Consider the following 21,174-nt stretch of genomic DNA (forward strand, 5'->3'; position numbering starts at 1 on the left):
ATCAGCCAGGATTTTCCCAGTGATAAGCTATGACGGGCAGCCTTGTATTGTGGAGGTATGTGGCATGATCATCGTCATCCTGTCTGCCTGAAAACTCTCCTAAATTTTTCTTTTTTTTTAATTTTTTTTTTCAACGTTTATTTATTTTTGGGACAGAGAGAGACAGAGCATGAACGGGGGAGGGGCAGAGAGAGAGGGAGACACAGAATCGGAAACAGGCTCCAGGCTCTGAGCCATCAGCCCAGAGCCTGACGCGGGGCTCGAACTCCCGGACCGTGAGATCGTGACCTGGCTGAAGTCGGACGCTTAACCGACTGCGCCACCCAGGCGCCCCATCTCCTAAATTTTTCTATACATGGAAGAGAGGACAGGTTTCAAAATTCTGAAGAAGCCTGATGTCCAGTCAAAATGCAATTGGTAACCTGATACAAAAGCCAGACAAAGATACCACAAAAAAACTAAAAACCCATATCCCTTATGAATATAGATGTAAAAACCTCAACAAAATAGGAGCAAATCACATATAACAAGACATTAAGATGATTATACACCAGGACAAGGTGAGATTTATCCCAGGAAAGCAAAGGTAGTTCAACATGCAGAAATCTATTAATGTAAAACACCACACTCAGAATAAAGAGGGAAAAAACCCACATGATCCTACCAATAGAAACACAGAAAGCATCTGACAAAAATCAGCATCCTTTCATGATGCAATGCTCAGCCAACTATGAATTGAAGAGAATGTCCTTAAAATGAAAAGGGCATTTCTTTAAAACAAAAACAAAAACGAAATAAAACCCACACCTAACTTCATAATCGATGGTGAAAGATTGTATGTAAACGTTCCCCTGATACCAGGAACAAGATAAGGATGTCTGCTTTCACTACTGCTGTTCCACACTCTAGTAAAAGTGCTAGCCAGAGCAATTAGGCAAGAAAAAGGAAATAAAAGGATAAAAGGAAAGAAAAAGATAAACGATATTTGTACATGACATGATTCTATATATAGAAAATCTATATACATGGAAAACCCCCCTGGGGCACCTGAGTGGCTTGGTTAAGTGTCCGACTCCTGGTTTCGGCTCAGGTCATGATCTCACAGTTCTTGGGTTCCAGCCCCGCATCGGGTTCTGCACTGACAGCACACAGCCTGCTTGGGATTCACTGTCTCTGCCTGTCTGTCTCTCTCTCTCTGTCCCTCCCCTGCTTGCTCATTCTCTCTCTCTCACAATAAACAAACATTAAAAACACTTTTAAAAAAATCCCCAAAACTACTAGAAAAATAATAACCAAATTCAGCAAAGTCTGGGTATATGGTCACCACACGAAAATCAATTGTGTTTTTATACACTAGCAATGAAAAATCTTAAAATTAAGGAAACAATTCTGTGTACAATAACATCCAAAAGAACAAAATACCTGGGAATAAATTTAACCAAGGAGGTAGATTTATACATTAACACTACAAAATCTTGCTAAAAGAAATTAAAGATGTAAATAAGTAGAAAGACACCCACAGTCATGGATTCGAACACTTAGCAGTGTTACAATGGCAACTCCCCGAAACAGATTCAATGCAATCCCTATCAAAATTCCAACGACCTCTTTTTGCAGCGAGAGAAAAACTGATTCTCAAATTAACATGAAGCTGCAAGGGGTCTCAAGTAGCTAAAGCAATAATGAAAAAGAAAAATAAAATTGAAAGACTCATACTTCTCTTACTACTTCAAAACTTTCTACAAAGCTACAGTATTCAGAACAGTGTGCCACTGGCAAAAGGAAAGACATACAGACTGATAAAACAGAACTGAGAGTTGAAAAATAGATTCAAACATCTATGGCCAGCTGATTTCCAACAAAGGTACCAAGACCACCTAATGAGGAAAGAACAGTCTCTTCAACAAATGGTGCTGAGACAAGTGTATAACCACATACAAAAGAATGAAGTGGGACTCCCACGTCACTTCATATACAAATATTAACTCAAAATGGATGGCTTAAAGACCTAAATGTAAGAGTCAAAACTATATAACATAGGGGTAAATCCTCATGACCTCAGATTTGTCCATGGACTCTCATATTTGATACCAAAAGCACAAGCAACAGAAAGAAAAGAAATGGATCAACTGGAATTAACAATTAACAAAAGTAAGAATTTTTGTGCACCAAAGGACCTTATTAAGAATCTGAAAAAAAGACCTACAGAATGGGAGGAAATATTTGTCAACCACATATTTACTAAGGGTTTAATATTCAAAATACATAAAGAACTCCTGGGGCACCTGTGCGGCTCAGTTGGTTGAGCATCCGGCTCTTGATCTCCACTCAGGTCATGATCTTGTGATCTGTGAGATCAAGCCCCATGTCCAGCTCTGTGCTAACGGTGCAGCACCTGCCTGGGATTCTCTCTCACCCCGCCCCTCCCCCACTCACTCACTCACTCACTCACTCACTCACACACACATACACACACACTCTCTCTCTCTCTCAAAAATGAAACAGATTAAGTATATATGTATGTGCGTGTATGTGTACGTATATATATATATACATACACGTGTATACATATGTACGTACGTATGTGTATATATATACATATACATATACATAACCCTTACAATTCAACAACAAAAAGATAAACAATCCAATTAAAACATGAGCAAAGGGCTTAAGTGCACATCACTCCAAAAAAGATATAAATTAAAAGATGTTCAGTATCACTGGCCATTAAGGAAATACAAAACTACACTGAAGATACTACTTTATATCCACTAGACTAGCTTAGATAGATAAATGTTGCAATGATGTACAGAAATTGGAACCCTAGGACGTCTGTGGTGGGAATAAGTTAAACACAGAATTATTACCATATGACCTAGCAATTCCATTCCTAGGTATTTCACCCAAGAGAAATGAAAACACATGTCTACACAGAAACTTACACAAATTATTCATCATAGCCAAAAGAGGAAAACAATCCAAATGTCCATCGGTGGATGAATGGATAAATAACTTGTGATATATACACAGGATGGAATATTATTCAGCCATAAAAAGGAACAAAACACTTATACATGCTATAATTTAGATATACCTCAAAAACCAAGTGAAAGAAGCTAGACATTAAAGGTCACCTGTTGTATGACTCCTTTTATATGAAATGGCTAGAACAGGCAAATCCATAGAGACAGGAAGCAGATGAGAGGTTACCAGGGGTTGGGAGGAAGACAGAATAAGGAATGATCACTTAATGCATAAGGTTTTTCTATGGGATGATGAAAAAGGTTTGAAATTAGAGAGAGCTGGTGGTTGCACAGCATTGTGAATATGCTAAATACCACTGAAATGTACCTTCTAAAACGGTTAATTGTATGTTAATGTGAATTTTGCCTCAATAAAAGAAAATGTGGTTAGGCTACAGTATACTGATTCATCCATACAAACACCTGAGTACCTACCACACTCCAGGCTCTCTCCTAGTACACGGGTTAAGATGATGAACAAAACTTTTCTGTTACAAATTTAAAAAGCAAGGTAAGAGACTAGAGAGTGAGTGTGGCCTATTTTAATTAGGGTGTTCAGGGAAGACCTCCTGAAAGAAGTGACATTTGAACAGAGATGAGGACGAACTGAAGAAAATTATTCTGCTAAATAACAGAAAAAATAATCTACTGAAATTAAAACATAAATGTTAATTTATCAAAAATCATCACAGGCAAAAAAGTCCTTTTCTACAAATCATTTTACTCTTTATTATGAGTAATTTCTTTACGGTCCAGTAACACGCTGCTTCTACATTTACCTGCAGGGTAGTCTCCCAGGGCCAAGCCACACTCCCAAGACAGCCTGTCACTCCCCTTGCTAACAAGGCAGGTTTTCCCTTTAGGAAATCACTCAGGAAAGGAAAGAGGGAAAGGAATTAGCACTTATGATATGCTGGGTTCTCACATTCACTCACATTCTCACTTCTATTCCTCACAATTACCTTTCCATGGCTAAGAAAAATTAAGGTTCACAAAGGATAAGTAAGCTAAACGAAGGACCAGAATTCAAATCAGGCCTGATTTCAGACCCATACTCCTCCCATACATAAATGTCTCATTGTTACTGAGCGCATCTTAGGCCACACCGAAAATATGATGAAGTGACCCTGTCCTTGAGAAGTTTGTCATCTCAACAACAGAGACACATCCAAGATGTACCAGAACATTCCTCAACCTGAAGAAGGCACAACAGGCTCCAGGAACATGAGGCCCTTGCTATCCAATACCATGGCATGCACCCAAGAAGTCTAACTCATGTTAAGAACTAAGGAATCTACCCTGTGTCACTCCAGGAACCTGACCTTGTGGCCTTGGGGCCTAGATGTGTGCCAGTATTCACAACCCTTCCTGGAGCAGATACAGATAGATGTCCATGAAACAAGCCTCCCCCTCTCAACCCAGCCATCACTGACCCTTCCCAGTTCTGTGTTCAAAACTTTACAGTGGCTCTAGCAGAAGAGCCACTTAAAATCTTCTCCAAAAGAGTCAACAACATCATTTCCTCGCTAATTGTGGAGAAGGCTTCTTTGCCTTTAACTTATATTCCCGTAAGTAATCCGTAGTCATAATTAAATTCCAGATGAATGGGTAGAAATTTGACTGTGCTGGACTGCAAGCGTTATGCTCTCTACAGAGTGACCAGGCACCGGGGACTTGTTCACCACTAACAAGCTAATGCTTGTAAAACCTTCTAAAAACATAATGACTAAACACTATCATTATTACTTGACTACCCGTTTAAATGTAAATTAAGAGAGGGAAAGGGGAAAGAAAACACATTAGTAAATCAGGTTTGGGACTGCTACTCAGCAAGATGTAAGCAACATCTGAACCACAGGGGTAAAGAACATCTTAACTGAATTTGTTAAAGGATACTGAATGTAATGTTGCTGCTATAAGAAAATAACTCAAAACAGAAAGAAGAAATGGAGGGAATACCAGCTAGAAAAATGAGTCAATGAAGGCAAAACAGATGTTAGAAGGAAAGGCTACAGGAAAAACATATGCTGGAAAAATACATAATTTATTTAAAAAGTACTATTTACCAGCAAAACTAAAACGTTAGAATCTGAAAGCAAAACTAAAAAGTCTAGAATGTGAACAAAATCCAAAACAGGACTGTAACTCAGCTTAAACTGACCACGCGGCACAGTAATGAAAACAGGAACTCTGGAGTCCAACAGGCCTATCGCTCTTCACTGTTCTCATCTGTAAAATGGGAATTACTCTTACTCCAAGTTAGGCTGACACAGAGGTGGCACCCAAAGGCAGCCAGTGCCCTGCTCCCGATCACTCTCCCCGACACAGCCACAGGGAGCGCCTTCAGACTCTGACACGCAACTCCGCCAGCCACTGCCTCCCTTTGTCTTCTGCGAGCTTGCTGATGGTCGTCCTCCCTGGGAAACACCTCCTAACCCCGCAGTCCAAGTGACACGGCTTCCCCCCCCAGCCCCCAATCTCTCAGCACCTCCGTTCTACCCGCACAGGGCCTACCCAGTGGCTTTTCCGGCTCACCATCTTCCATAAGCTCCTCGAGGATGGTGATCAGACAGCAGTTTACTTGACTACTCAGATTTGACAGCTAGCACAGCTCCGGAGTAGGCTCTCAAAAATGTGTGCTGATCAAATAAGTCTCAATTATCCCAAGTCAGAATAGAGACCAAGCAGCTTCCCTGGGGGAAAATCCTGAAAAGTACAACATATAAGGAAAAAATCTGTACTCTGGGTGAATAGTCCATGCTTTGCCATTATCCAACTTGGGACAGTTATTCAGCCAAACATTCCGAGCCTTTCATATAAAAAAAGAGGGAATTCAACTAGAAAGTCTCTGTGGTCCCTACCACAGGCAAGGGCATATTATGTCTACATTCTAAGACTTGAACATTCTTACTCTACTACATCTTGATTCTCCATGTTAACATCGTAGAATGCTTTATTGTCCATTTCACTCTTAACAAGCACGTGATGTGCATGGTGCTTTCTGCCTCATTTTGCAGATGGGGAAAGCAATTCAGACAGAACCAATAGCCTGACCAAGTAGAGAGAGCAGGACTGGCATTCAGATATTTAAAGCTGGTGCCTTCCATCATCTGCACCCTCCTCAAGCTGGGGAATGGACAGCTCCAGGGACACATGGTAGAATGCCAAGGGAGCCCTCAGGGGTCCTAGGGAAGCCAAGGACAAACAAAATGCATCTTTTGGAGAATTAACTGTACTTAAAAATTTGGGAGACAAAGTGTGTTTATATTTCAAAAAAAATCAGACATATTACTGAGTACAATGTGAAATTTGTATTAAAACTTAAGATAAAGGGGCGCCTTGCTGGCTCAGTTGTAAAGCATGTGACTCTAGATCTCAGGATTGTGAGTTCAAGCCCCATGTTAGGTGTAGAAATTACTTAAGAAATAAAAAATAGGGGCGCCTGGGTGGCTCAGTCAGTTAAGCGTCCAACTCTTGGTTTTGGCTCAGGATCATGGGTTCGAGCCCCACATCAGGCTCTGCGCTGGGTGTGGAGCCTGCTTGGGATTCTCTCTCCCTCTCTCTCTGCTCCTCCCCTGTCCATGCTGTCTCTCTCTCTCAAAATAAGTAAAATAAACTTTAAAAAATAAAAAAAGCAAAAATAATAATAAATCATTTTTAGAATTTTTAAATAAAACTTACTGGGCCTTAGAGACTTGCAACATACTACACTAAAGCCATGCCATGCCCTTTCCCACACAGAAAAGCCATCTAAAACCAGAACACTTAATTTACCCTATAATAACATCTCAAACATCAGGCTATATTAATCCAAAAAGGATAGAATTTAATTTCTAGAATAAAGTTGTGACTTCGGGGCATTACTGGGCAGGGAAGGACAAGAACTAGTTGCCCTGTTCTTCCTTTCTAAGTCATTAAAAGCACCCAAGAAAGGTACCGTGTCAAAGGAAGTCTCCCGTCATACAAGCCTCTTAATGCCGTAGAACGGGGAGAAGACGGGGGTGGGCGCAGGGGCACAGCCAAGGGAGGCAGCTACAAGGCACACCGGACTGCAAGTCTATCAGCGAAACCACGTGGAATTGTGTGGGCCTCTGGGGTGGCTCTCCTCTCTCCCAAACTTGCAGTTCTGGACATGAACACTGACAGGAGAGGTCTAATGGGAACCTCATTACCTACAGTGTATGCAGGCCTCCTACTGGGCATTAACCTTCCAGAGTACAAAGCTGGTCTCTAGAAACCTTCACTACAATTCTCATGACTCCTGGAGACTCAGGTTTTACCACTCTGGTACTACTAGTGTCCTGAAAACTTTATTATCCCACTTGGTTAATTGATTTAGCTTTTATCTCCACTCAAAGAAACCAAGTTTCCAATAAACATGCTTTTGGGTTTTGCCATAGAATCAGTGTTTAAATTGGAAAGAAAATCAGAATATCAGAACAGCATGCCTGATATCTTTCTTGGTAGAATGGCCTCATAAAAAGTTACCCAATAACCTGCATTAAAAAATATATACGGGGTGCCTGGGTGGCTCAGTCGGTTGAGCATCGGACTCCCGATTTCGGCTCGGGTCGTGATCTCACAGCATATGAGATCAAACCCCGCACTGGGCTCTGCATTGACAGCACGGAGCCTGCTGGGGTTCTCTCCCCCATCCCCTCTGCCCCTTCCCACTCGCTTTCTTTCTCTCCCTCAAAATAAATAAGCATAAAAAAAAAAAAGCCTTTAAAAAATATACATGTATAAGGGCACCTGGGTAGCTCAGTCAGTTGAGTGTCCAACTTTGGTTCAGGTCATGATCTCATGGTTCATGAGTTCAAGCCCCACGCTGGGGGCTCGCTGCTGTCAGCGCAGAGTCCGCTTCAGATCCTCTGTCCCTCTCTCTGCCCCTCCCCCACCAGAAATAATTAATAAATTAATTAAATTTATAATAAATTTAATAAATTAAAAAATAAATTAAAAACATTAGAAAAAATATATATATACACACACAGTTAAAACCTGCATGCAGCAAGCCCTAGAAAAATGCAAATCATGAAATGAAATTATAGGACCCAATTTTTTATTTCTTGAGAATTAAAAAGATTTAGGTCATTTCAGCACAGATGACAGAGCAGTAGGTTGGGGGAGGGGGTCCTGAGGGAGGTGCTTTTTAACATTTCCACCCCTCCCCTCACCACCACTTCTTGAGCCTTTCTACCTACAGGGAGAAACAGTAGAGGCAGCAACGTGCTGCCACTCACCGCTCCATTCCCCAGTGCAGACCAGGCCCTTCGCAGTGTAGAACGCCGGTTCCCCGGGGTCACAAAGGGCCTGGTGAGAGCGGGAGGACAACGCTGGAAACACTACAACTGGAACCCCGCAGACCAGCGGCACCGTCAGCACTGTATCTACTGGAGGATGGCAAATTGTCAGATCTCCTGTTACCGAAACACAGCGGGGTATGGAGAAATCCCCTTCCTGCCATCCTCAGGGCCCTGCAAGAGGCCCAGAGACCTCGCTCATGCTGGGACTCAACACCCACCTCCCAGAAGCCTTCCCGGACTACACCCCCCCCCCCCCCCCCACAGCCGGCCAAGAGCTTCCCCTTTCCCGGATTTCCACCATACTCTCAGTCTTCCACACAATTCACTAACTCATTTTATGACTACTTGGTTTTATGACTACTTAGGTGGGTGTTCGCTCTCCAGCCGAGCGCCTGCTCCCTGAGGGCAGGGTGGTAAAATTCCACCTTTCCACACCCTTCCTGCCACCAGCTTCAGTCCAGGTGCTGTGGTGGTCCCATACCCTTGGTTTCTGCCATCTCCCTTCCCTGTGCACAGGGGCGGACTTCTGCAGCCCAGGCTCTTCAAGGCGGGTGCCGAATCTCACCCATCCTAGCTCTGTAACAAGAACATTACGGGAGCTCAAGGCACATTAACTGAACATTAGGTTAGATGAGAAAAAGATTCCCAACTCCCAGTTAATGATCCACTTATCTCGAGGAATACAGAATTCAGCAAGAGATTCCCACCTCATTTTTAGTTGTGAGAAACCAACAGTCACCTACGTTTTCAATCTCTCACTACCCGCCAGCCTCAGCCCAAGGTGTCTGCACAGGGAGGAAAAAAAAAATCCCATCCAAAAAAATTTTTACTGGTTAATGATTAAAAAAAAAAAACAAAAAACCTCACCTCCTCCTTCCTAGGTTGGTTAGTCCCCCCCCCCCAATCATCTAGAATAGTGTTGTGCAAAAAAACAATTTAGAAAAAGCTCCTTAAAATGAGAAAGACGTTTTGTATTTTTTAGTTAATAATGAATGATGGGTATCACACAAGCACACGTAGTTTTCTGACATTTTTCCTTTCTTTTTTTTTTTTTTAATGCTTATTTATTTGAGACAGAGAGAGACAGAGTATAAGCAGTGGATGGGGCCAAGAGAGAGGGAGACACAGAATCCCAGGCAGGCTCCAGGCTCTGAGCTGTCAGCACAGAGCTCGACACCGGGCTTAAACTCGTGAACCGCGAGATCATGACCTGAGCTGAAGTCGGACACTTAACCGACTGAGCCACCCAGGCGCCCCCGACATTTTTCCTTTATGTTTAAGACTACACTTTCTTCTATTTCTTTTAGCTCCTTTGGACCCAAAGCCTCCTGCTGTGATGCAAGTGGCACCCACCCCCATTCACCTCTCTACTGCCCTCCTGCCCCGGGGCATCTGGCCTCTCCCTGTGGTTGCACTCCTCCCACTCAGAATAAGCCTAAGCATCACCTCCACGGTCAGGCCTCAACTGCCTCTCTCTGGTCACCTTCCAGGTCCACTGGCCTCACTTCACTTCCTTCCTTCCCACTCTGTAGCTCTCTTCCCAGTTTGTCTCTGCAGGTGAAGTCAACATGATGATTCTCCCTCCATTCCCCCCAAACAGTGTTTCTTCCTCTATGAACACTCGTGAAGAAGCACACGAGGGGTCCAGATTCTATGGAATCAACACAGGAGGCCTTGGTCACAAGACGTCTCCTCTACCAAGTTAATAGTTCTTAAATTGACCAGTGCAAGGAAACTCAGCTATTGCATAATACTTGATAGTTAAGATCACTTGCTGTTTGGAGAGTCCTGCTATATGGAGATGAGAAAGTAGAGATGGGCAAATTTAACGCAATTTCCTTTGTTTGCTTGAGCCAGCTTAGACTTGCAACACCACGGTGACTGTTTTATCTTTCTGAAAGTGCAGCTTTAACATCACAGAGAAGGACTTTAAGAGAGCGATAAATCATTCTCCTCCTCCGTTCATTAGCACAGCTATCCTGACAGTACCCCAGAAAGGCCTCTCTCAGGTTTGCACAGTGAAAAAATAAAGGGATTTTAGCCAGGGTGTTTACAGAATCAAAATCCCAAACACAGGGGAAAACAGCAAGCAGCAGCCCACATGTTTCAGCAGAACGAAGGACTTTCTTCAAGGCACGAACAGGAGTAAGAATATTTTGACGGTATTAACAGAAGCGACTGACCGTGCTATTGCCTGTTTCCAGAGGAATGTCTTTACACCCTTCTCACTGAGTGAGGCCATCTTATTAAATCCAAAATGCATGGATAGAATCCAAACAAAATAACTGGTCATCTTTCCCCTCACAGAAAAATTCACATGAATGTCTTAAAAAAAAAAAAAAAAAAAAAAAAAAAAAAAGCTGGAATTCTCCCTGCCAGTTCTCTCTGCTTTCCTGGCTTCTGCATTGTGACAGCTGGAACAGATGGCGTCTGGGTGAGACACCTTAACGTCTTAAACCTCATGCGTGATAAGGGCCGATCTGAACCAGTGATGCTAGAGTCCCAGGTCTGTCAGGGTTTGTCATGAGCCCCTACTCACAGGGATTTCCAATCTTGTCCGCTATTTTCTGATTTTCCTACTAACAAGGCTTATCTTGCTTGGCCAAAGAATTCTTCGTCTATAGACTGATTCTAAATAATATAGTCACAACAGAGTAAAAAAAAAAGCAAATATCCCCTGGCGCTTGAAAAACGACTGGCTATGCACTATTTTGCCAGACATCCTACACATGATGCAGTCTTTTTAACAGGCCACGTTCAAAGATGTGAAAGACACGCGCAGATTTTAGCACCGACTGACGGTCCGCCTGGTCATTTCTTTCAATAAGAATTTTAGAGCCATATAGAAGGTTACAGAAAACGTTTCCAAACGCTTCACCAGTGTGCATTCACGACAAATGCCAGGGGAAAAAAAAAAAATTATGGCTCCTCCTCTGTTGTATGCTGTGAATGTAAATTAAGAAGCGGTAAGGTAACGCTCAACACAGCCTTTATGACTCCACAAAAATAAATGAACACACACACACACACACACACGCTCACACACCCCCATCTCCTTCTGAAATCTGATTCAGAGCTTCATAGGAAAAACGTGAAATAAAACTGTTTTCTTCAACGGAGCATTAGCTGAAGGGTTGTTAAATTTCAAAGCACGTCCACGACAGTTCATCCATTTCCCTTTTGTTTACAGGTTTGCAAATTAAGGGTAAAGAACATTCCACACAGAATTCTCTCTACAGGTCTCGATATTAAATAGATGTCCCCAAATGGGGTGACGGCGTGAAAACGTGGCAAAGCGTACGTGAGCGATAGCCTGGCGCCTCGAGATGAAATTTTAAATACCGTGGCAGGCATCCTTTTCATTTTTTGCACCTCTGGGAGCCCGGTCTGACCTTTACTATGAATCAAAGGTGGAATGTGTGCATTTTGCCCCGAACTGGATCCCAGTACCGCCTGCCTTCGAGGCCACTGCAGCTCCCCGATTATGAATCAGTCAGAGGTTCATCTGCAGAGGAATGACTCAGTATAAACTTTTAAATAAGGGCTTCAGAAGCCCCCCCACCCCCGGCCGGCAGCCCGGGGGGGGCGGGGGGACCCCTCGGTGGATGCAGACCCCCAGCCGGCGCGCCCCCCCCCCCGCCCCCGCCGCCAGAACACACGGCCTCGCGGGGGATGCCGGCTGTCCCCACCCCGCGGGGCTCGCGTCCCCGGGAGGCCTCGGCACCCCGTTTCCTGAAAAGCTGCGGGCACCCCGGCCCGCGGGCCCCGGGCCCGGCCTCGAGGACAAAGTTTTCCGAAGTTGAGGCGCTCGGGGGGCGGGCGGGCCCGGGCGGGGGCGGGGGCGAGGCGGCGCCGCACCGGGCACTCGCCGCCGGGCGCCGGGCCTGCTTCGCCCCGGCCCCGCTCCGGCCCCGGGCCCGCCGCCGCCGCCGCCGCCGCCGCCGCCCGCCGAGGACGCGGGAAGGGGCCGCCGGGGATGGAGCCTCCCGCCCGCCTGCCGCCAGCCACCCGCCGCCGTCGCCACCCCTTACCCCGCGGTCCGCCCCGCTCGGCCGGCTCAGGGGCGCCGGGCTCGTCCTCCGCCGCGGTCCGCAGCGTCCTGCTCCCCGGGCAGCCCCATGTCGGGGGGCGGGGAAGGGCCGGCGGCCGCCGCCGCCGCCGCCGCCGCCGCCGGCTGGAAAGTCCCTGCTGGGCTGCAACCCCGGCTCGCGCACGCGGCGGCCGCGCCGCGCCGCGCTCCCTCGCGCCCTCACGCACCCTCTCGCAGCACTTCCTCTCGCGCGCTGGAAATCCCCGCCGGCCGCCGGAGCGCGCCCCGGCGCGCGCCCGCCCCGCCCCCGCCGCCCGCGCGCGCGTGGGAGCGCAGGAGCCCGCGAGCGCCGCCGGCCCCACGCGCCCGCGGCCCGCGCGCCCCCGCTCCTCCCCCCCGCGCGCGCCCGCGACCCGTTGCTAAGGCCCGCCCGCCCCGCGCCCGCCCGCCGGCCTTAGCAACGGCGCCGCGGCGCGAGCCGGGGCGGCCCCCGATGCCCCCCGCGGCCGCCGGCGAGCCGCCCGCCCTCTCGCTCCGCGCGGCCCCCGCCCCCCGGCAGCCGCGCGCGCCCCCGCCGTCTCCCCCTCCCCTTTCCGGGTCAAGAAGCCACGCAGCCGCGTGTGGGCCCCAGAGGTGCAGGTTGTGTCGCTGCCAGGAGCGATGGCGTCACCCGGTTCACCCGCGCAGCCACGCTCGCGGACACTGCACCGCCGCTGGGGCACACTCGGTCTCACACTCACCCGCACGCTTGCCCACACGGGCTCACGGACCTGCATTCCTAAGCGCGGCCCCACTCATTCACACATGCTCGCCGCACACACGTTCACGGCCACGCGCACACTCACCTGGGCACTGGCACCCTCCCGTGCCCTCGCGCCACACACTCCTTCCCATACTAGCCGACACTCATGCTCCCGCACAGCCATGCACACGCACACACACACACACACACACACTCCTCTAGACACACGCGCAGGTGGGTGGGGCTGAAGGTGACTCAAGCCATCTGGGCCCCTGCTTTTTTCCCTTGAGAGCGGGATGTCTACGCATTTGTTTGGTTGGAGTTTCCTTTCCTTCCTCCCTGGGCTCCTCCCACACCCAGGAAGCTGCCTCTCAGTCAACTGCGAACAGGGTGGCCAGTTTGCCGCGAGTGCCCAGAGTTCTCGTGGCCTGCGTGCCCGGGGCAGAAGAGTCCACCGCGCACCCCGCTCCTCCCTGGATCTCCGGCCTCTGGCGTCTATGCAGCCTCCAGACCCGGGGCCACCCACTTATCCCGGGGCCTTGGCCCCGCCACCCCCGAAGTCATCGATGATTGCCCCAAAGGCCTCTGAGGTTGCACCCATCCTGGCTGGGCCTGTCTCTGGGAGGCCCTAGGCCAACTCTGCCCGTGTTTAGGAGGCAACAGAAAGGGGCTTTTCATTTTTCGCTTCTCAAGGAGGCTTATGAAGGTCCCCGGACCAGAGCTGAGACCAGTGTGACCAGCTTGAGCCAGTCTTCCTTCTTGTATTTCTCCAATGACTCATGTGAGTAGAGGCAGGAAGTCCAGCATCTCCTCCTGCAGCTTCCCCTGTGGAACGTTCCGGAACCCTGGACAGTGAGCCGTGGTTCTGGCTCCAGCAGCCCAACAGGTTTCTGTCCTCCAGCCACAGCAGTGGAGCCCTGCTACCCAGACTCGGGCTCCAGTGGCGCCCCCACTTGGGCCACAGAAGGTCACAGCTTTCTGAATTCAGACCAGAGAACCCGAGATGGCTGCTGTTCTCCCAAGCAAGCATGTCAGGGTGACCGGCTAGTGGCAGGCAGCCCTTGTGCACAGACCTCTGGGCTCTGTGCTGAACCCAGGTCACCAGATGGGCTCCCCTTTCCCTCACGGTGGGTTCCCCTCCAGAGCCTTGCGTGCCCTTTCCTGCCTGTTGCAACTTGTAGTGACTCTCACCTGAAAGGATCAGGTCCTGGCTGCTTCCCGTACCCCAGACTCCAGGGCCTCTGCATATTGGCCCACCGGCTCCCGGGTCCCCAGGCCCCCAGGCCCGCCCAGACCGCCGTCCTGGGACACTGGCCTCCAGGTGCTAGTTCCCACCTTCTGCCTCACACTATATTGCAAGGGCTCTTTTAAAGACTTTGCCAAAATAAGACTGCCAAAAATTCTCTAGGCTGGGCTATTTTTGGTTCTTTTAAAATAGGCAACAAGGTGGAAGTTTCAAAGATCCATCAGAGGGGTTTTCTGGGACTCCGTTTACTCTCTTCCCAAAGCAGCATCCAGCAACGTTGAGAATGAATAGATTCAGGTACACCCCAGGGTGGAGCCCTCTTCTGGTGAGACCTGCTCCTCTCCTCTCTCCCTCTTCCGCCTGTCCTTTCCCTTCTCCAACCTTCTGGCGGTTCTGGATGCCCTGCTTTAGACACTGCAGGGGGACAGCACAAATCATTTTGCCCCTAACAGGGCAACTGCTTTGGGGGTGGGTGTTCTGGCCTCTGCAGTTTCAGGCTGCTGGGCAGCAGTGATGGGCAGCAAGGAGAGCCAATCACAGGTCTCCTCTGCATTTCAAAGGCAGCCCTCTCTGTTCCCTATGGCAACGAGGAACAACAAGCTGACACCATTTCTGGACAAAGAAATTTCTCACAGGGATTTATGTAGCATTACATGTTCTGTTTGCTGTGTTTCTGGGAGAAGTGCACACATATTAGAGCAACGGCTCAGAAGCCAATCCTGTTTGTTTTCCAGAGGAAGGGGGAAAGTATGCATCATATAGTGTTAGGGGGCTTTTGGCCTGTGAATGGGGTCTCACAGGCCTTTCCCTGAATATGATGATCAGGCCCTCAAGTGACACCCACGCAAAGACCATCAGCTCCGCCCCCCACCCCGGCCCCGGGAGGGGGTCTTACTTGGGCTGCAATATGCTGGCAACTTCTCCCACTAAAATATTAAATATCACCTCAGGAGGGACCGTGACACACGGCAAAATAAAAAAAATAAAAGCAGTTCTTTCTACTAACTGACCAGACAAGTAGCTTCCAAACTTTTTGAATTTTACAGCACAAACCCAGTTGTGTATCATGTATGTGCAGGAATATACACGCACACATGACGACACCTAGCCTCAAACATGTGATGTACGCTGATATTTTCTATTCCATTCCATTTTTTTAAGTTTATTTTTTGAGAGAGAGAGAGAGAGAGAGCGGGGGAGAGAGAATCCCAAGCAGACTCTGTGCTGTCATCGCAAAGCCCAGCCCAGGGCTCAAACTCACCAACCGTGAGATCATGACCTGAGCCAAAACCGAGAGTCCGATGCTTAACCAGCTGAGCTGTCCAGGCGCCCACCCCCTCCCCCATTCTACTTTTTCGATACTGTTGTGACTCTCTCAACTCACTGTTGGTTTGTAACCTTAAGTCTGAAGACACTCTCTTAGACGGAACGAAGGGCTGAAGGGGCCCGCGGCTTTGGGGGCGGGCGGCCTGGCAAAGAGCACCCCTGGCAAAGCTCCGTGGTGAGTGTGCACTGTCGCAGCAGGGCTGGGGAGCCAAGGCCGCCACTCCCCCGTCCCGTCCAGGGGACCCTGGCGAAGAGCAGAGGGGCGCCAGCGGGGAGGCAGGCTGCCTGTGCCCCTCCCTGGACAGGGACGGTGGAAAGTGAAGACAAAGGAAATGGGACATGGGGAGACACCGGATGGCTAGGGTATACAGAGCCAGCAGGGGTCTTGTGCAAGAAATAGGAACAGGGAAGGGGGGAGATTTGGGGAACCGGCCACATCAAGTTTTAATCTTCTCTCATTTCTGTGGGCCACTCAGGTTGACGAAGGTGTCCTCATTTTAGGAAACCCCGTTTGAGGGTTTGCACGCGTGTGTGCACCATTCGCGGAATGTCTGGTACTTTATTTACCCCAGTCCTTCAGGACAGAATGAGCACCGGGCGAGGCCGGCCTCCCACAGGTGCCTCGACCGGAGCCCCACACCCACTTCGACCTTTAACACTTTCTGAAAAACAGATTCAATCTCACCAAGAAAAGGGTGGTTTTCACTGCAGATCTTGTGGGAGACGGGGAAGAGGGTTTGCATCAGTTACCACACAGCAGACTCATGAACCCCGCTGTGAAAATCCGGCCGCCCGCCTTCAAATCCCATTCAGAAGGTTCACCTCCTCTGTGTGATCACTGACCTTCTTTCCCAACCTGCAGGTCGGTCGTAACAGCGCCTTTCCTCCCCCTAAGCCCCCCCACCACCCCCACCAGGAATTCAACTCCAGCCTCAGCCCGCACACTCCACTCAGCAAGCAAGCCAGTGGCTGGTGGAGTCCTACCGCCAGCCCATCCTACCCCAGCAGACCCCATCCAAGTAGTCTATGCTCCTCCCTGCTCATTAGCAACGAGGAGGGAGGAGGTGATAAGGTTCAAATGAAGTCTCGGATTAATGAGACAAAATGTTTGAAAAGTACAAGAATCGTCCTAATTCATCAAAACTGCGAGGTGACATCTCACTATGAATAAAGGCAAATGTGGTGCCCTTCCCCATCTCTCAAGGCTGGTGGCAACGAGCCTGAGATGTCATATGATGCCAGATCAAAGCAACTTATTCCACTGTCCCCTTGTTCGTTAGTGCATTCAGTCAAGACCCGCCACCCTTCCAGCACAGAACCAATTAAATGCTTGCCCTTTGGAGCTCACCTTGTAGCAGGTGAAAACAGAAAATAAACCTCAAGCGAATCTATCACGAGAGCTGAGCAGCAAGCTAGAACAGAGGAGGGGAGGAGGGAGGCCTGGGGTGAATGGTCAAGGAAGGCGGGGGGCAAGGTGCCAGATAAGGTACCACTTGCATGTAGACCTAAAGGAAAAGAGGAGGGTACCATGTGGATATCCGTGGGAAAAGCATCCAGGAAGAGGGAATGGCGTGGGCGAAGGCCCTGAGGTCAGTAAGCATTCGGGAGGCCAGTGTGGGTGGAGCTAATGAGCAGGAGAGAGTCGCAGAAGATGAAGCTAAGGGTGGGAGATCAGGACTCCGGGAGCTAGCGACACAGGGCCCTGAGGGTCATCAACAGAACTTTGGTTTTACCTGAAGATGGGAGCCATTGTAATGTTTGACTGACAGCTTATATTCTATCCAAACTAACCAAACACCTGATCTGACTTCATTGTCATTCAGCCAATAAACACAGGCCAAGAACCAGGCAAATCTGAACAACAATCGACGCCGTCTTGTTACATAATGAATGAGGTCACAGCCAATGAAGCGTGGTGTGGGCCGGCAACTAGAAACACAAACCTCCTGGGTGTTAAAAAAGGAGGTGACTCCCTCTTGACCCAGTGACCCCACATCTGGGACTCTCCTCTCCAAAGATATAATACCAAATACTGGAAAACCATACCTCCTACCTTCAAAACTGAGCAAAGGGAATGACCATCACCCTTTATCTAATGGCCATGGTGGTGGTGTTCTAAATCCGCAGATGCTGGGGGCGCCTGCCGGGCTCGTGTGACTCTTGATTTCGACTCAAGTCATGACTTCACAGTTCGTGAGATCGAGCCCCGTGTCAGGCTCTGCGCTGACAGCACTGAACCTGTTTGGAATCCTCTCACCCTCTCTCTCTCCCCTCCCCAGTGCGTGCACGCTCCCTCTCTCTGATAACAAATAAATTTTAAAAATGTAAAAAAAATTTAAACCTAGCAGATGCTAACAGCCCCGAACTTGCTGTCAGATGGGGTGAGAACCCACAGCACGTGGACTGCAGGCCACGTAGCTCTGGCCACAGCACTGTCCCTGCACGGCAGCCTTCGCTCAGCTGCTCTCAGTGGTCTAGTCCCCAGGAAGAACCAAGGGGCCATGGTTGTCACACACACACACACACCCCCCCCCCCCCCCCCCCCCGTCTGAATGTTCCTGTCACTCACCTGCTCCACCCACACTGGCCTCCAGGGAGCCTCTGTGACCCAGGCCAACTAGCTCCTCAGAGCCTTTGCCTCCGCCCTTCTCTCTGCCCCGAAAACTCTCCCTACAGCTCTCTGTATGCCTCACTCTTTCGCTTCCTTCGGGTCATAGCCAGTTGGAGCAAATCCCAAATAAAACATGCATTTCCAGGACTTACCATTGTCCACCTCCAAATGGGCCCTTGGCCCAACACACGGCTTCACACCCAAGCGGGAAGGATGCCATGGGTCAGGCCCCCGGCTCGTCTTGCCAAAGGGCCCCCAAAATGTTGTGGGATGAGTTCCCTAGGAAAGGTGAACTGGCAAGGAATTCACTAGAGCAGGAGAATGCTAGACCAGGAATCGAAAAAGCAGAACTCAACTCATGACTGACTGTATAATCTTAGGAAGACACCTTGCCTCCCGGCCCTGGGTTTCCCCTTTTGCAGAGCGGAAATAAGACTGCCCGCCCTACCCTGAGGGGGCTGCGAAGGAGGACAGTGCCCGTGGGGCCACGTGGCTCACATGTCCCTGAGAGGGGCCACGATGCCCAGGGGAAGGACACAGGGTTGTTGTTCAAATGCTGCTGTCATTCCTAGAGATAAAGGCCCGGCCCAGCTCTCCTGGGCTAGGAGGGGTGGTTTTAATTTCAGATGTTCACGATCAACTGCGGTGGGTGAAAATCACATTTGCCCCAGTATTTTGGGGGGATGTTACCTAGTGTTTTCTTATTAACTTTCAGGGATACCTTGCCCATGCTGTGCTAAATTGACAGACAAACTTCATTATCCATTCACCAAAAAGCATTTTCTGCGGAATCGGTCCTCCGGCCCCCACTGCAGCTGTGAGAAGTGTCGAGGCCCCAGCACCTGGGAGGTGGTGTTTTTCAAACCGCAGCTGGCAATCCATTAATAGATCATCAAATCACTTGAGTGGGTGTGACCAGCATCTTTTTTTTTTTTAATGAAATAAAATACAATAGAAAATAGCAGGAGGCTTCATACCTAGGAAGGGTTGGTATTGTTTGTAAAACTTTTGTTTTAGTCCTGCGTGGGTGCCCACGAGTGTGTGTGTGTGTGTGTGTGTGTGTGTGTGTGTGTGTGTGCGCCCTCAGGTAAAATGTCTTTCTCACCGTGGGTCCTGCTGAAGAAGCCTGAAAAGCCGCTAAAGGAGACACAGCTCCAGTGTAACTTCTCCCTTTTCCTCATTTTGGCTGACACGTCTTCCTTGGGCGCCGTGGGAACTGCAGGTTCCGCCCACTTTGGGAGGAAATACCCAAGATCAGTAGAGTCTGAATTAACAAGGTTTGTTATATTCAAAGAAATAAATAACGATGGGGTTTAGTTTGCATTCCTCCTGCTCTTCCTGAACAGTCCGGAGCGGAGAACGCTGGGCCCTCATGTCACTGTCACCTTGTTGTCTGAAGGCTTTGGTCTGCAGGGTCAGCTCCTTCTCTCTCAATCTCTCTCAATCTCTCTCTCTCTCTCTCTCTGTCTCTCGCAGAAGTTCCTAGGCAGCCTTTAAAATATTTGGCTAAGTGAGGTGCCTGGGTGGCTCAGTCTGCTGAGTGTCCGGCTTCGGCTCAGGTCACGATCTCACAGTTCATGGGTTCGAGCCCCGCATCAGGCTCTGTGCTGACAGCTCAGAGCCTGGAACCTGCTTTGGATTCTGTGTCTCCCTCTCTCTCTGCCCCCCCACCCCGCTCACACTCTGTTCTTTCTGTCTCTCAAAAATGAATAAACCTTACAAAAAAATTAAAAAAATATTTGGCTAAGTGAATGAATGAATGAATGAATGAACCAGCAAACCATCTGCCCCAAGCCACATCTTTCCTGTCCGCTTCATGTACCTCCAGTTTCACCCTGTCACACTTCATCCACGAACGGCTCCCCACAGACGACTCTGGTCCGGGCCTGGGCTCAGAGCCAGTGGCAGCTCCAGAATGTCCACAAGGTTTATGATGTCATCATCTGTCAGGAGGAGAGTCCAAAGGACCTATCTGGAATCCTTATTGCCATAACACCATGATTCCCTTATTTAAGATGTGCTTGGAGGCAGATCTGGGGAGCTGTTGAAGGCTGGGTGTCTTAGCCCACCCCTTGACCTCGCCACTGTGTCCACTTCTGCATGGAAACAGAAAAACCCCAAGGTCTGGCATCTGCCTGCCCGAGGCCGATCAAGAATCTGCTCTAGAACACCACAGACTTCACTTCCCAGGGGCTCACCACCCTCACCAGCTCTGACTTGGTTCTTCCTGGCCAGTTCGCGTTTGGGGCAGTGTAAGGGACTTGTGTCTTGCTGTGCACCTGAAGCCTGGGAGCTAGGATTCATAAAGTCAACTACAACTAGGATTCCCACACCCTGGGGCATTTTAAGGCCTCCAGGGTAAGCTAAGGCCAATGTTGGGCGAGCTGGTAGGAAGGAATCCGGTGTGCCTGGGCTTTTGTGGAGCTGAGTCTATGAAACGGTTCTCGGGGAGGGCAGGTGGGGTGTGCAGTTTCCAGTCTGGAGGCCAAAAGGGATCTAATTAGCCCCGTAATTGCCAGGTCACTCCTGTTCGCTGTCCCAGGTAGTGAGCATTAAAAAACAGCAGATTCACAAATTCATGTTCTCATTACACCTCTAGCTAATCAATGTGAATTTCCGTGAGTGATTTGCAATGTAGATGATTTTTCATAACTACCACGTTTGAATTTCCCTCTACTATTTTTTCACATGGACACAAATAAGCTCATTCCACAGGAGGATCTCACAGGGCTGACACCTGAAATGACAGTCTCAGAGCTTCTCTAAGTACCTAATCACTGCTCTGTAATCAGCAGGCCACGTAAATAGCCCTGGTTCATCAGCCTAACTAGAGTTTGCTAAACACCAGCTGTATTGTACTTCCTAAAGCCAGGGGACACAGAACTGG

At 48.9% G+C, this 21,174-nt stretch overlaps 1 protein-coding gene and 1 long non-coding RNA gene across 7 annotated transcripts in view; both read right to left on the reverse strand.

Annotated features, from left to right (window-relative positions):
* The window catches only part of TRAF3 (TNF receptor associated factor 3), a 120,502-nt gene extending 107,869 nt beyond the window's left edge, over window positions 1–12,633 (reverse strand). For 2 of the 6 annotated variants that reach the window (XM_086708759.1, XM_086708753.1), the window contains exon 1: window positions 12,364–12,630. The gene's annotated coding sequence lies outside the window, so the exon portion shown is untranslated. Of the gene's footprint in view, window positions 1–3,805; window positions 7,722–11,674; window positions 11,838–12,363 lie in introns of those variants that run through there. The other 4 variants (XM_086708755.1, XM_086708754.1, XM_086708758.1 and 1 more) reach the window with 4 other exon arrangements.
* Window positions 12,634–19,193: 6,560 nt separating this feature from the next.
* On the reverse strand, window positions 19,194–20,220 carry LOC147579670 (uncharacterized). Its single transcript, XR_015251788.1, has 2 exons — window positions 20,110–20,220; window positions 19,194–19,519 (listed from the first exon to the last, which is right to left on the reverse strand). It is a non-coding gene; the product is annotated as an uncharacterized LOC147579670 (long non-coding RNA).
* Window positions 20,221–21,174: the final 954 nt, after the last annotated feature.

This window comes from Puma concolor, chromosome B3, assembly GCF_028749965.1.
Source record: "Puma concolor isolate L17-30 chromosome B3, mPumCon1.1.hap2, whole genome shotgun sequence".
NCBI lineage: Eukaryota > Metazoa > Chordata > Mammalia > Carnivora > Felidae > Puma > Puma concolor.